We start from the raw sequence: 14,133 nt of genomic DNA, 5'->3' as shown, positions 1-14,133 counted from the left end.
GTTTTTTTGTTGAGCTTTAAGATTTATTGATCCTGTCTACCATGCGAGTCTTCTTTACTTCTTTATTATTGTTGTGATAGATTCTTAATGCAGTTTTGTATACAATTCTGTCCCCAGGAGATGTTGTACCTCTTCCCCTGCTGACCAATTCTCAGTCTGAAAGGTAAACATGCGGAGACTTGTATTCCACTCTTGTTCAACTGCCTACTTCATCGTTAATGCTTTTTTCACGGTCTGATCACTGTGTGCTTGCTCAAATTAATAAATAATAAAAACCTGTTGCCCCTTCATTTCACAATATTCTTCTCTATGGCAGCCCTCGGTATTCGTTCTCCCATACTTGATAATTTAACAACTATTAGAACAGTTGTGTCAGACACACTCCAGGTTTATTCTTAGCGAGTCGAAAGGCAGTCACCACCATGCCAGAAGCAAATTTCTTAAGCACGGCTAAGAAGTCGCACAAAACCTCAGAAGTCCTTCAAAGGCGTAGTGAATCACCAGCTGCAGCGTGCTGTTGGAGGGGTAATGAAATGAGTTGTTATTGCTCTTCTTAACCATGCACTGTGACTGTTCGGTCACAAGAGGGAAGCAAAAACGAATAAATAAAAGAAAGACGCAATTGACGAGAGGGACAAGGAGTGGGAAAATAACAAAACATGGTTATAGAGAGAAAGAGGAATGATGAAAACTGCACCGAAAATGTGAGTGTGTGGAAATGAGGGAGGAAAGATTATGCTAAGGACAAAGAGGAATGCCGGAAGGAAAAACAAAAGAGCAGAAGGAAAGTAGGCTATACGAAATTACTAAAAAATAGAAAAATGAAAAGGATAGGAAGAAGTAAAGAAATATACCGTTCCTTGAAAGGGTCAGGATCGCACAATTCGCTTCCTCACTCACTGGCAGCCATATAGTTCAAACTGGGAGGTATTTTATTTTTATGGCTGCCTTTTTGGAGTCATTCCTTTAGTGCATCATGTTCAAACTCCACCAAGATTCTGATCACCACACCTTTTGTGCAGATTGCCCAGTGCCTCTATTTTCTCTTCACTTGTCACTGAGGCCTCCAGGGCTCTGGATACAATCAACAGTGCCCCTTTAGCTTAATATTCATTTCCACATTTCAGGCCCTCTTTATTGCTCTCCAGCCCCTTCCAATTTTTGCTCAACTGACATCAGTCTGTACACGAGAGATTCTTTGCTCGACCTGCTTCATCGTGATGGTGTGATTCTCCTATGCTATGTAAAGCATTATTTTTCCTCCCTGTATCATTAGCGAGTCCTCCGACAGATACACTGACACTTTCCCTCAAATATCTTAGAAGCCATGCACCATAGATAAAAACAAGTCCTAATTTCTTCTTCTTCACGAACAGAGCATTCACAAACCAGGTGGCTTAGCTGCAACCAATCTTCGTGCCTTGCAGAATCTCAAGAATGAATGACCTAGCTCCTGAAGATGCTACCAGCTAAGAAAAGATCCTGACACCCTCACTTTGACTTTACGTAGTGGGGTAGTCATGATACAGGCCCCCACTCCTCAGTCGTAGGAAGATGCCTAAACCTCTCCAGCTCACCAATCCCTCCCTCCTTGCCCCTCCACCCTCCAGCAAGACTAGGCTCAGTCTGCTGCAGGTCCAGTGACCCTGCAGGCAACTCAAGGGTCATACTCAGCAGCGAACATCCCTCCCCAGGAAGGTATGCATTGATCCCCTGCCTCTCGGTCCAGGTGCGGTAATCTCTAGGTCTCCTTCAGCAGTCAGGCAACATATGTGCCCTAACACTCTTGCATCTTTCAGGCAGGGAGAATGTGTAACAGATGTTTCTCAGTGATGCCCTATGGCCATGTACCACATTAAACCGTCCCTGCTATTCTTCTGAGTTTGGAATTTGCCAGTGAGTGAAAAAACTGAAATTTAGTTGGGAGCGTCGAAGAACGCAGCCACCCCGGGACCCTGGCTTCAAACATTTAAATGTTTTAGAGCCTCTAGTTGGGTCTGGCTTCTAAACATAACCATCGAGCTTGTATAAGTACTTATAGCCTCAATAAGATGTTGGTTTGTTCTTTTGTCCTATCTCAACATGGAGGAAGCAAGAAAGATGAGACTGGATCAACAGCGGAAGCCCTGCACAGCAATCAGATTATCTCCACACACACAGTCTAAATCTGGGAACCTGAGGAGTCGCCTGGCTGCTACAACCTGTGGAGAAACGAGCCTACCTGCCAGTCAGTATACCTGCACAAGACCTAGATAACTGGCTGCATGGGAACTCCACAACAGATGAAGTATCCAACAGCATCAGACTAGCCTTTAAAGGGAAATCAAAGACCTAAAGAAGAGCATCTCCTGAGTCATGGTGTTGCTTTGTTTTTTTTGGGGGGGGGTGAGTTGGGGGTGTGTATATTTGGAATGCACCTTTGAGGGGGACGAATCGGTTTATTCTGGCCCTCACATAATTATGGCAAACATTTTTAATTCCACCTTCCCAAGGAACAGCACTTTAGCCGACCATCACTGTCGGAAAATGCTAATCAAAGTTCACCTAAACCACAACAGAAAAGAGTTTCCAACACGATCATTGAAGTCTGTAGTGATTTGAGCAAATTATAACTAGATATTGGCGCAATGGAGTTTTGCAATCTGGATACTTTTGTCATCAATAACACCGCCCCAGCCACCACCAATAGAAATAGCAAAACTCTTTTCAAAAATCCCCTTTCAGTTGAATCTACTAGTTGCGAGTTAGGGGACCTCGCTCGATTACACACCTCACTTCTAAATGCTCTTCATACTTCAACGACAGTTCTCAATATGCAATCGGACAAGCTGGACTTACAAATAGATCTAATGAACATTATGGACACTCACATCGCTGCTATCAATCGCAAATAAGATCTGCTGACCACTTGGCCATAGGATCAAAAGTGCAATACAGTCCAACAGCATGATTTCTGTGAAAGTGGACCAATCATTGACAAATTGAGCACGTTACCAAATATTTTAACAGAGTTATTGGGATGAGTTAAAATAAATAAGAGCGATAGCGCCACTCTCAATAATTCTAAGCATGATCCATCTCACATAGTCACACTCCAAAAAATTCCAGGAGCAGTGATAACATGTCCTGCAAAAAAGGGAGTAAACACCCAGGGTACATCATAGTGTGGTAACGATGATTCAAAAGTGCGAAGCAAGCCTTTCACACTCTTAGGCACTCCAGTCGCCGCTGAAAAAAATAGTGCCTATAAACTCAGAGTTCACAAAGGAGCACTTAGCCCCAATATCCAAATATCCGTCAAAAAGGCAAAAAAAGCGAGCTAGAAAGGCAAGGAAAAAAATATGTACCAAGGATGTTAGTGGCAATTTTTATCCCATATTTTCGGTACAATCAAAACCACGAACTTGGATCTCTGAATCTCTGAGAAATATCCAGGCTCCAAATGACGTGAAAGTTACAAGGGTGGGGGCACCCAATGGTTCAGTTCAGCTAACCACCGACGATATCCAGCCTGCCGCCTTACCACTTACCATTGGCAGAGCATAAAATGCATCAGCCGACTGAACAACTTCAGTCTAAGTTGTTCCCCACGGTTTCACGCCAGGGGTGCACAATATTAGAATCAGATTTTTTTTTAGCAAGCATGGGCAGTGAAAAATCTGCGGTTCAATCAGTTGCACATCCTCCTGCTGAGGTCCTTCCGGGGACGCCAGCGGCAGCAATGCGAAGTCCAAAAGATGTCTTGCAGAAAGTGGCATGGGATACCTATTCGATCCGTGGTAACAAGAAGCAGTTGGTGCATTCAAGTTCACCCACGCAAGGTGGTGCCTTACAACACACAACAAGTTGCCCAGCCATCACATTGGGTACCCAGTCGAGACCCAAATCACAGTCATGGAGTGATAAGGATGAGATTCAAGCACAGCCTATTAGCCAGTTCAGTAAACCACACCCTCAGTTTATAGTATACAGTCTATTTTTGACACCACTGATAGGGAAACTACCTCGGAAACAAATATAAGTTATAACCATACCTCTAGGGTGGTATCAACTGCTAATGAACAGGGGCTAACAACTACAAAAGTCAAGTTTCAAAACATACAAACTCTTGCAACCGAAGCTCAAAATAAGAGTTCCTCAATTAGACAAGTGATCACATCAGCAATGGACCCAAATAGCAAACAGTGGGAAAGTGATCAGCCGAGAAAGCCAACGCTACATGGAATCACGGATCATCCCCACCAAACCCAGTACGTCCATTATACTGAGAACGGCTGGGAACCAAGGCAGATCATTCTAACTACACAATACACATCACGAGGCCATCAGGACAGTTTGAATAGAAGCAACAGCTTGAGGCTCCTGGCTGAGTTGCCATCAACGCAGTGGATCGTATCTGTAGATCTAATGTAAGTGAAATTCCTCGCCAGTATTTCCCCAAACGGGCCAGAGCAAACATCTACAACTTGGAGATCAAGGGAAATCGCCACATCAATTATGGCCGTAAAAAAGCAATTTGAAGCCTGGGGCATTCTGTTGTCAGAGCCATCTAGATTACAATATCCTCTCCCCCTGCTTTTAAGCACTAGGGAAAATCATCAATTGGAACCAAAGGCCCATGAATTTGCATGGGGGTCGAACTCAAGGGAGTCAGAGCAGTGGCAGTATAGTAGGGAGGAATTTAACCAAAAAACTTCCATTGACCTCCCAACTGCACAAAGCCATCAGCCATTACCACAGAATGGTGTTCAGGACGAACGGAGGTGGAGGGCTCATACTCTAAACCCAGGAAGGAGCAATTGACCTCTCATTTACAATACAGACCATACGGATCAGGGGTCGGCTGTCACCATCATGTCTTGGAACATCGCTGGAGCAGAAACTATTATCACTGACGGATTCTTACCAATAACCAGCTGCAACTATTCTCTTATTATACTGCAAGAAACTTGGCTAGTAGATCCGGTCCATCTAGGAGGCTACTTATTATACCATTTTAGTGCTGAAAAACCAAACAAATCGGGCAAACCAAGCGGAGGTCTAGCCACCTATTCTCTACGGCACTACATGCTACAACAGAGCAGCTGGCATGCTCAAAAAATCATTTTCAGGTGTCAAAATTAATTTTAGCAACAATCGTCACACTCTGTTAATAATGTTTTATGTTTATGCTCACCTGCAGAGACACCGGAAAACCCTCCTTTTCGAGAAAATATTGCATAAAGCAGAGGAGATAAGATGTGCTCACCCAACATGGGACATTTTAGTGACAGGTGATTTCAACGCCAACTTAATTCATACTCCTGAACCCGATGAGCAACTGGCAGCCGAAAATGCTATATGGGCAGTGCTGCCTCAACTCCCACCTAGAAGGAAGAGATTGGATGCAATGGGTAAGCAACTGGTAGAGGCATTAGAGCATTTGAGTATGAGGCTTTTAAATGGCAGGACTAAAGAGGACATGCCGCCAAGTTATACTCATTACAGCACAAAGTCAGCGACCATAATAGGCTACACAGCAGTGTCTCTTGCCTTGTGACCTCATGTGAGTAAGTTCAAAATTAAAACTACTCTCCACAGCGACCTTTCATATCACCATATAGAACTGGACTTGAATGCCCCACATTTTCTCCCAGATGTGGTTGAACTAGGAACAATAGCATCTATAAACCTAAATCGCCTGACCTGGTTTGAGTCCTCATTACCACAGCTGTGTGAAAATATAAAAACTCTGTTTCAATCGGCAAGTGTCAGGAATCCCCAGTTGTGGAAGTGTGGGCTGCCTTTTTACTCTCAGTATCCTCACTCAGCACTGCCAGGCGTCAATCACCAACTTACAATCAGAAGACGTCGTCAAGCCTATCAGTGAAAATTCTAAAATTAAGAAAGGAACTGAGGCACAAGCTCAGAGTAATTAAAGCTAGACCGTTCACAGAATCTTCATGTGCCCAAATAAAGGCTCTTCGAAAGCACAATAAAAATCAGGTATGATGTGAACGCACTAAGCGGGAGGACAACTTCTGGCTTAAATTACTCTATAACTCAAGAAGGGCCAATTCCAGGGACTTTTGGGTAACAGTCAACAGCATTGACCAGCAGTCAAGAGTAATAAATTGTTCAATAATTTCTGAGAACAAATGGGTGGACTACTTGGCTCACATCTTTTGAAAACCATCTTAAGCAAACGTACATCTGAAGGAGTTAGCAGGCCCTAAAGTTTTCTGTCTGATTGATACAGTGCCATGGGAGTCTCAGAGTAATCAGGAGGGGCCGTAGGGACGGGGCGCCCAGCCCCAATGGCCTTCCACAGGCAATATTTAAGGCCGACTCTGAGTTCTGGTCAACGTCACAATCAATTCTTTACTGTGAAGTTGAGCGTAATACAATCATCCCAGACAGTTGAAAAGGATCCATCATTAATCCGATATTCAAAGGGGGTGACAGATCAAATCTGATTAAATACAGATTGATTGCTTTAATTGATAGTAAGGCCAAATATTTTGGCACCCTAATTTTGGACTAATTTAGATAACCTTGTCTCCCTAAATCAAACTAATTTCCATAAGGGTTATGGCACAGTGATCACACTGCCGACAAAGCAAAACGCTTAAAGGAAAAGTTATACTTATGCTTTGTGGACTCCAAAAGCGCCTTTGATCTGGTAGGCAGAGCAATACTTTGGCGGAAACTGCGAAACTGGGGTTTGCAAGAACGGATTCCAAGGAGCATCGAAATGTTATACAATAAGACTTGGGTGCAGATCAAGGTAGCAGATGGATCGAACATTTCAAGGAAGATACCAACAAATATTGGCTTAAAACAAGGATGCTTCTGGCCCCCACAAGTGACTCGTTGCTATAAGTATTTGGGATTTACTACAGACAACAAGGCTAACCTTGTGCCGCAAAAGCAGTATATTGCGCAGAAGTGTAAAGGCTTGTCGGTCGCCTTCTGTGCTCTAGCCAAGAGGTTAAAAGGCCCTTCGTTTAAACCATTACTGTCCGTCATGTCGGCCAAATTTCTTCCAGGTGTCACATATGGAAGTGCAGCACTATACCGGAAAGATGCTTTGCTCTTGGATCAGCAACAAATAAAAATTTACAAACAAGTATTTTTTAATCTTCCCCGTACTGCCTCCCCTGCACAGGTCAGGTTAGAATTTGGCCTTAAACAACAACAGTTGGACAGGAAAGCACACACGATAAAGACCTGTTATAAAATAAGTAGAAACACTGCTAGCCCTATAGTCGTGGCTTTATGGAATTCAGTAAACAATGATTCAAAGTCAGTATACAACAGGTATTTGCAGCATTCCCTGCAAGAGACACAAATGATGCACCTATGGGACACCAATATGTCATATCCCCTCCTGTGTCGTGTGTTAAAAAAGGAAATAGGTCTGCAATCTTTTTTAGATGCTAAATCTAAATTTTCACGACGTTCGCATGCTTGGTTTCTTATGCACACTTACACCACCCTGGCACCATTGCAATATTTACATTGAACATTTTCAGTATACATCAAACACCGCCTGCTTGCGCTTCGTTTAGGATCTCTACCATCTAGAGTGGATCAACCATTGTGGAAGAATGTTGGTGAGTCGTCTTGCAACGCCGACAGGGAGGATATTGTCCATCTGATCTCTGTCTGCCTGGCCTTAAAAGAAGCACGTTGCCAACTGTTGAAACCAGTATTTTAGAGAAATGGGATTCCTTCTTGTCGGCCAGCAGTGATGAAAATGTTTGACCCAACCGATCCGCAGACAAACTGTAGACCTGTCAAATTCTTGATTGCGTACACCAAATGCGTAAACTCGTGGCTTGGGTCCGCAAACTCACTTTAAGGATGTAGTTATGTTCTAGTAACAAACTAAAGCAGACAGACCGATCAGTTTGCGTCTAATAAATGTCTAGTCATTTTATTAATTGTTTATATTTAAGTATTGATTTTATTTTTAATTGTTTAATCATTGGCTATTTCTTTTGCTAAGATTTTAATTAATCATGCAAATAAATCAATAATAATTCCACCTTTGGTACCAGAGTCATAACCAAAACTTCATCCTGCACTCCTGTCCTGACATCTTGCCACCATTTGAGGTCTGAAATGTTAGCTCCCACTTGCACGTCTAAAGATTCCTCAGGCGCCAACCTTAACTAAGCCTCACACAACTGCCTAAGCCTCATTTATTAAGGATTACAACAAGGAAGAAGGGCGAGGTTATGGACAGTATAATGATTATTCAGCAGGAATGATATGCTGTTACAAAGACAGTGCAAACCTATCCCAGCAAGAATGGCTATTTTTAGTGCAACAATAGACGTATCTCAACAGAGCTAATGTACTTCTAATGAAAGCATATGAGCACTTTTCATCATGGCTGATAAAATGTTAAAAGGCCATCACTCACATTTCTGAGTAGGACTTCTATATTTTTAAAGCAACCAACCAGGTACACATTTTATAAATCAATCTTGTAATTCAGTTTATGATACAAAACAAAGAATGACTAGCATATGTCTTGGGCACCCATCTTATAAACAAATGACCATTCAAACACACCTTTCCTATATGTCACCTCACATCATCCCACATTATGTTTTCATGTGCTCCATTCTCTCTCTTTCCTAAACCCTACCATCTGACACACATCTCACAGCACATCTGCCCCAGATTCCTTTTTTGCTACCATCAGACTCAGTCCATGGCCATTTTATTGTATTAATGGGCTATCCTTACCTGATGCCACCTGCAAAGCTATCTTGCGTTCAAGTACCAGTTCTTAGTCATCGTCTAGGTCAATATGACATTAACCTCCCTCCAGAGTCGTCGTGTTTCTAGGAAGTCGTCCCAAGTCAAATGAATCAGTCTTTGACTTAATGTAATCAGGCCCAATCTTGAGATGCCTGATGAGCCTGTGGTAAGCTCTGGGTTTATAGTTAGGTGTACAAGGGGAAGATTCACATTTGGGGGCAAGTTCCACCTCTCATTTCCCTCTTGAGCTCAGCATGTGAGAGGTATTGCACATCAACGTGTTAAAAAATCTAGATACTATGCTTTCCTCCGTTACACCCATAACAGTTTGCGCCGCAGGAGGGGAGTTCTCTGGGAGTCCCACAAAATAGTTCTTTCAGCTCTACAGCATATCCGTATCAGAGAAAATAAATAATTTGTCTGTTTTGCAGTTATCATTAACATTAGCTTTTATAAGGGCTTGAACAATTTTGTTCTCCATTATGTCTCCTATCTTGAGATCCAATTGTATTCCCAACTTCAAAGCCAAATGTTCTACCGACATAATGACTCAAAGCTTTGTTTAAGTAGTCCGTATCTTCTCCACTAAGGTGCTTCAGAGCTCTCCACCATGTCTTGGTGACAGCCCGTGTATGGGTTCACACGTATTTCCCCTATAAAATTGTACACAAGATCTCTTTCCAGTGTGTGGTCTTATCACTAACTAGTGGGGCATACATGAGTTTAGAGTACCAGTGACTCATTAGGAGGAGGTCTGTTTCAAAACATACGAGAAGGAGATTCAAATTTTAGAGAAGGAATGTGTGGAAAGTATATTTTCTGTACTTATGGAACTCATGGTTCACACGTACATTTAATGTATCTACCTATTCCACAAATTCAGCACACGTATCAAAGGATTTGGCTACTGCAGTTACAAATTGCTTAGGATTGATTGATTTAGTGGGAAATTGTCGGACCTCACTTGCAAATGTTGCTGCCTATTCAGCTTTAAGCCTTAACATTTCAAACTTTTGGTTCGTATTTCCTCAATGCTAGGTTTAGGAAGGAGATTTTGCCTATGCTTTAAATCTAAAGAACAATATCTAAAGTGAGTTATAAACATGAGTACCTTAGACATTTATTTACGTTTATCTCAATAAACCTTTCGGCTCTGTTGATGACGTAGATTTCCAAACAGAATAGTTCCTGCCCTGTGCTTAAGCAATGGATATATGCCACTTCTGCTGTACGACTCCAGAATGGAAAGACTATTGAACCAGACTTACTGATCCTAAAATCAGTGTCTGCCAGATTCAGCATTCAAGTCCAACAACCAAGTGATTAGAAGTCGAGAAGCGCCCACATTTAAAAGGATCTTGTTAGCATCTAAAGAAGATTCATCCTCATCCTGTTACCCAACAAAGTCATCTGTATATCAAGTCACCTCTCACCCAATTTGCCAGAGGCTCAAGACCTATCTGGCGAGGAAGAAGAGCATTAGGGGAATAGGAACACATGGTGGCCCCCTTTACCCAGAGCTTTCTCTAGAATTCTAAAACTAAAGAGTGATTCCAATGCATTGAAAGCCCGTTTGGAGTTAACTGACCCCACTACCATTGCTCTTCTTATGCTCTGTGCTTTGTCTTACGCAAAAATCCGAATCAGTCTTGTGAATGTATCAAAGTAACTTGTCTCCACTGCCTAAAGTAAAAACAAATCAGGACATCCAGTCTGTTACATACTTTGGGCATAATTTTGGATGTAATGTTAGACAAATAAAGAGAGCAATAGGACTCAAGCTTTTTTTTAGGTTTGCCCTACTTGGGGTGGGGGGAATGGTAGTAACGGTCTTAGATCTGTGGGGAGGAAATCTATCCATCTTGCTTCCATAAACATCCTTATCCTAGGTTTTTGTAAACCTCAGTTGGGAGGTTGTTTGTCCCTATTATTCAGCGGTGTTTCCAGTTACATAATCAATATGTCTACTGTTAGCCTAGGTCTATACTCTTGCAAGAGCGGCGTATTCCCCAAAATACACCCATTAAATTCCAAATAAAATCACTTCTCAATGTAATCTATATTTCTTTGTAGTTGTTAGGTTATGCTTCTGCTTGCCCCTCCCACATGCATAGGGATAGAGCCACGCATAGGGCAGATCCCAACACTCCACTGTCTACAGCTGTGCTTTAAGTTCCCTGTGCTCTCGATGTCAAAGGTGCCCATTTGCATCACATATTGTCAGTCTCGTGATGAGGCACTCCATGGTCCTTTAAGGCATGCTACGGCTTGTGGGTTGCCATTAAAGAGGGCCAGCACAAAATCTGGGTCTGTGGGGCTGGGGATGCTAGCACCAACCAGATGCAAGATCAATAAAGCTTGATCAGTAGCTCTGACATCACTGCTAGAATGAACAGTTTTATTGTCTTTAGTAGGTAGCAGGCCATCTTGGTGAGTTGTTCCTTGAAGGTGAGGTGGGTGTCAATGGTGACCTGCTACTTCGTGCAAGTTGGGGTATGTATCTGGTTACGTTCATGTTACTGAGCCAGGTTGGAACTAGCAGTTGCTTGTTATTATTGATGAATAGCAGGAATTTGGTTTTAGTGGGGCTGAGTTAAAGGTACATGCTGGGCAACCAGATATGGATGAGGTGTAGACTGTGTTTGAGGCATTGAACGTTTGGAGCAGAGGGCACTGTTAGAGTTGAATGTCAGCGTAAGTGCTTATGCTCTTATCACTGAGTAGAGGCCTAAGTGGCTTGATGTAAATGTTGAAGATGACAAAGGATAAGATGGATATCACAGGGGACTCCGTGGGAGATGGGGAACATATGTGATCTAGAAGAGCTCAAGCAAACAATTTCTTGTCACTGCATTGGAAGAAGAACCAGTGGAGGGCATTGCTTAGAACTTCAGTGTTACTTACCTTCTGTAACGCTTTTTCTGGTAGACCAGTGGATTACTCACTTTTTGAATTTTCTAATGCGCCAGCATTTCACAAAAACATTTCTTCACAGCTATCCCATGTCGACGAGGATGTTACAATGCCACGGCTCTGCATTTGACTCCATGTGACATCATCCAGCCATAAGAAGTCCTCGTCAGTGTGCTGGCATCAATTTCCACCCACTTTTTAAGTGCATTTGAGGCGAACGGGTGAAACCAACATCACAAATACAAAATGTCACAATCCACACACATACGTATCTACACACACAATATTTATAAGAAATACATAAATAATATAAAAACAGCGTTTTTTTTTGTTTTTTTTTGCATAAGCAAACAAGCAACAGGGAGGTGGGTAGGTCAGTGAGGAATCCAGCGGTAGATACTGTATCCACCAGAAAAAGTATTTACCGAAGGTAAGTAACTTGTTCTTCTGATGGATACATTTACCTGTGGATTCCTCACCTTTTGAATAGAATCCCCAAGCAGTCCTGCATTCCAAAGTGGGTGCCCGTCTGTCTATACCAAAACATCTTGTAAAACAGAACGGGCAAAGTGACCATCCCTCCTCCGTTCAGATTCTAAGCAATAGTGCTTCGCAAACGTGTTGAGGGAGGTCCTAGTTGCTGCTTTACAAACGTCAACTACAGGGACACCTTAGCCATTGCAGAGCCTGTGTGCGCAGTCTCACTGCCACCGCCCGACTTGGAATTCAAAACCTTTTGCCAAGCACAAAACTCTCCCTAGTCACCTTTAAGGTATGCCTAGGTTCCCCATAGGGCAGGGTGCCATGTAAGTAAAATACAGGACATTTACTTTTTAAATCTTTCATATCCTGGTAGTGAAAAATTCCCTAAGTTGTTTTTCATTACTGTGTGGCCTGCCCCTGTCATAGGCCAGCATTGGGAATTCCGCATAATACTGTTAAGCTCTAATTCCTGATTTGAGAGGAGTGGCTGCATCAAGTTTACTATCATTTGAATGGCTATGATAAATCCGTTTTACTGGTAAAGTCAGATTTATCATTACCTTGTTTGAAATGCCACTTTTAGAGAGTGGGCATTTCTCTGCTTTCAATGCCCTGTATGTCCACAACCTATTTCCAATATATGTCTGGGCTAGGTTAGGTGACAACTACACTTGTGCATTCCCTTCAGACACCCACAACACAGAATACTCAGCTGCATCTGCATTCAACTGCATACTGGTAGGTCTTCCTGGGAAGGAAGTTGGGAAGGGCTCCCACTCGCATCTCGAAGAGTAGTGGCCAGGGCCCTCACAAAGGGGCTGATTATCTCCACCCCACCCCAGTGATAGTCTGGAGCTGAGGCTGAACTGAAAGGGGGACCTGTGAACTTCACAGAAACCTTTTGAAGTCATCCCCCCACATCAAAGGCACTTTTAGTATTAGTTATGGGCCTCTGACCCACTAAAATCAGTAAACTTCTGGATAAGGAACTCTGCAGAAGTAACAGACTGCTGTGCTAAAGAATCACCACTTTGCTTTGTCTGACAGTTTCAAGGAACTGCTGCTCTACCTTGCTGAGCTGCCCAGCTGATCTCTGCCCTGTAACTCAAGACATAATCATCACCCCTAGAGTGACTCTAAGGGGTTGCCAACGTGCCCCTGGTTCTACTCCAGATCTCCAGGACATCAAAGACCTCAAGTGAGGCTTTGCTGCAGTTTGCGGCTCGTCTAACCAAGATTTCAGCACGGCGCTTCACTGTAACCTGCTGCTCCCTTTTGTCTAAGAGTTCAGCATGGCTTTGTTGCAGCTTGTTGCTCACTCAGCCAAGATTCCAGCATGGCTTCGTTGTGGTCTGCCGCTCGCCTGATCATGACGTGCAAGCGGCCTTCCATCTCCCCAGCGGAGCAGTTTCAGGGCGGGTCGCTGCCTGTTTTGCCAAGTGACAGACACAAGATACACACTGGCCCCCACCAACCAGTGAGTTGCACTGGAGGGAAAAACCTGCTTCTTGCCATCACACCTGCCTGACTCAAATTACCCTCAACCTGTGGCACTGGCGTTGTCTTCCTGGACTCGTAGGCCTGAGAGGCCTTTAAGCTTCTGCTGTGCTGTTTGCATACCAATAACCTAATCTCTAATATTCTTCAGCCAGGCCACTCCCGAATGGCTACTATGCAATCCTCACAGAGGAACACTTGTATTCTCCCACAATACCGTAAAGTCTCTAAAGTAAGTCTTATACACAGTGTACTTAATGTGATACCTTTTAAAAGAGGATATTAATTCGATGTTTTTCATTTTTGGTCTTGATCTCTTCAGATAAATAACCTTCATTTTTTAATACACCCCGTGTGGAGTCCTATTTGTGGTGTGTCGTTGTGACCACTGTTTGTGTGTTGCACAAATACTTTACACATTGGCTTCTAAGCTAAGCCTCCCTGCGATATGCCAAGCTACCAAAGGGTGAGAACAGGTTAATTTGG

This window comes from Pleurodeles waltl, chromosome 10, assembly GCF_031143425.1.
Source record: "Pleurodeles waltl isolate 20211129_DDA chromosome 10, aPleWal1.hap1.20221129, whole genome shotgun sequence".
NCBI lineage: Eukaryota > Metazoa > Chordata > Amphibia > Caudata > Salamandridae > Pleurodeles > Pleurodeles waltl.
Note: the sequence above shows the minus strand (reverse complement) of the source record.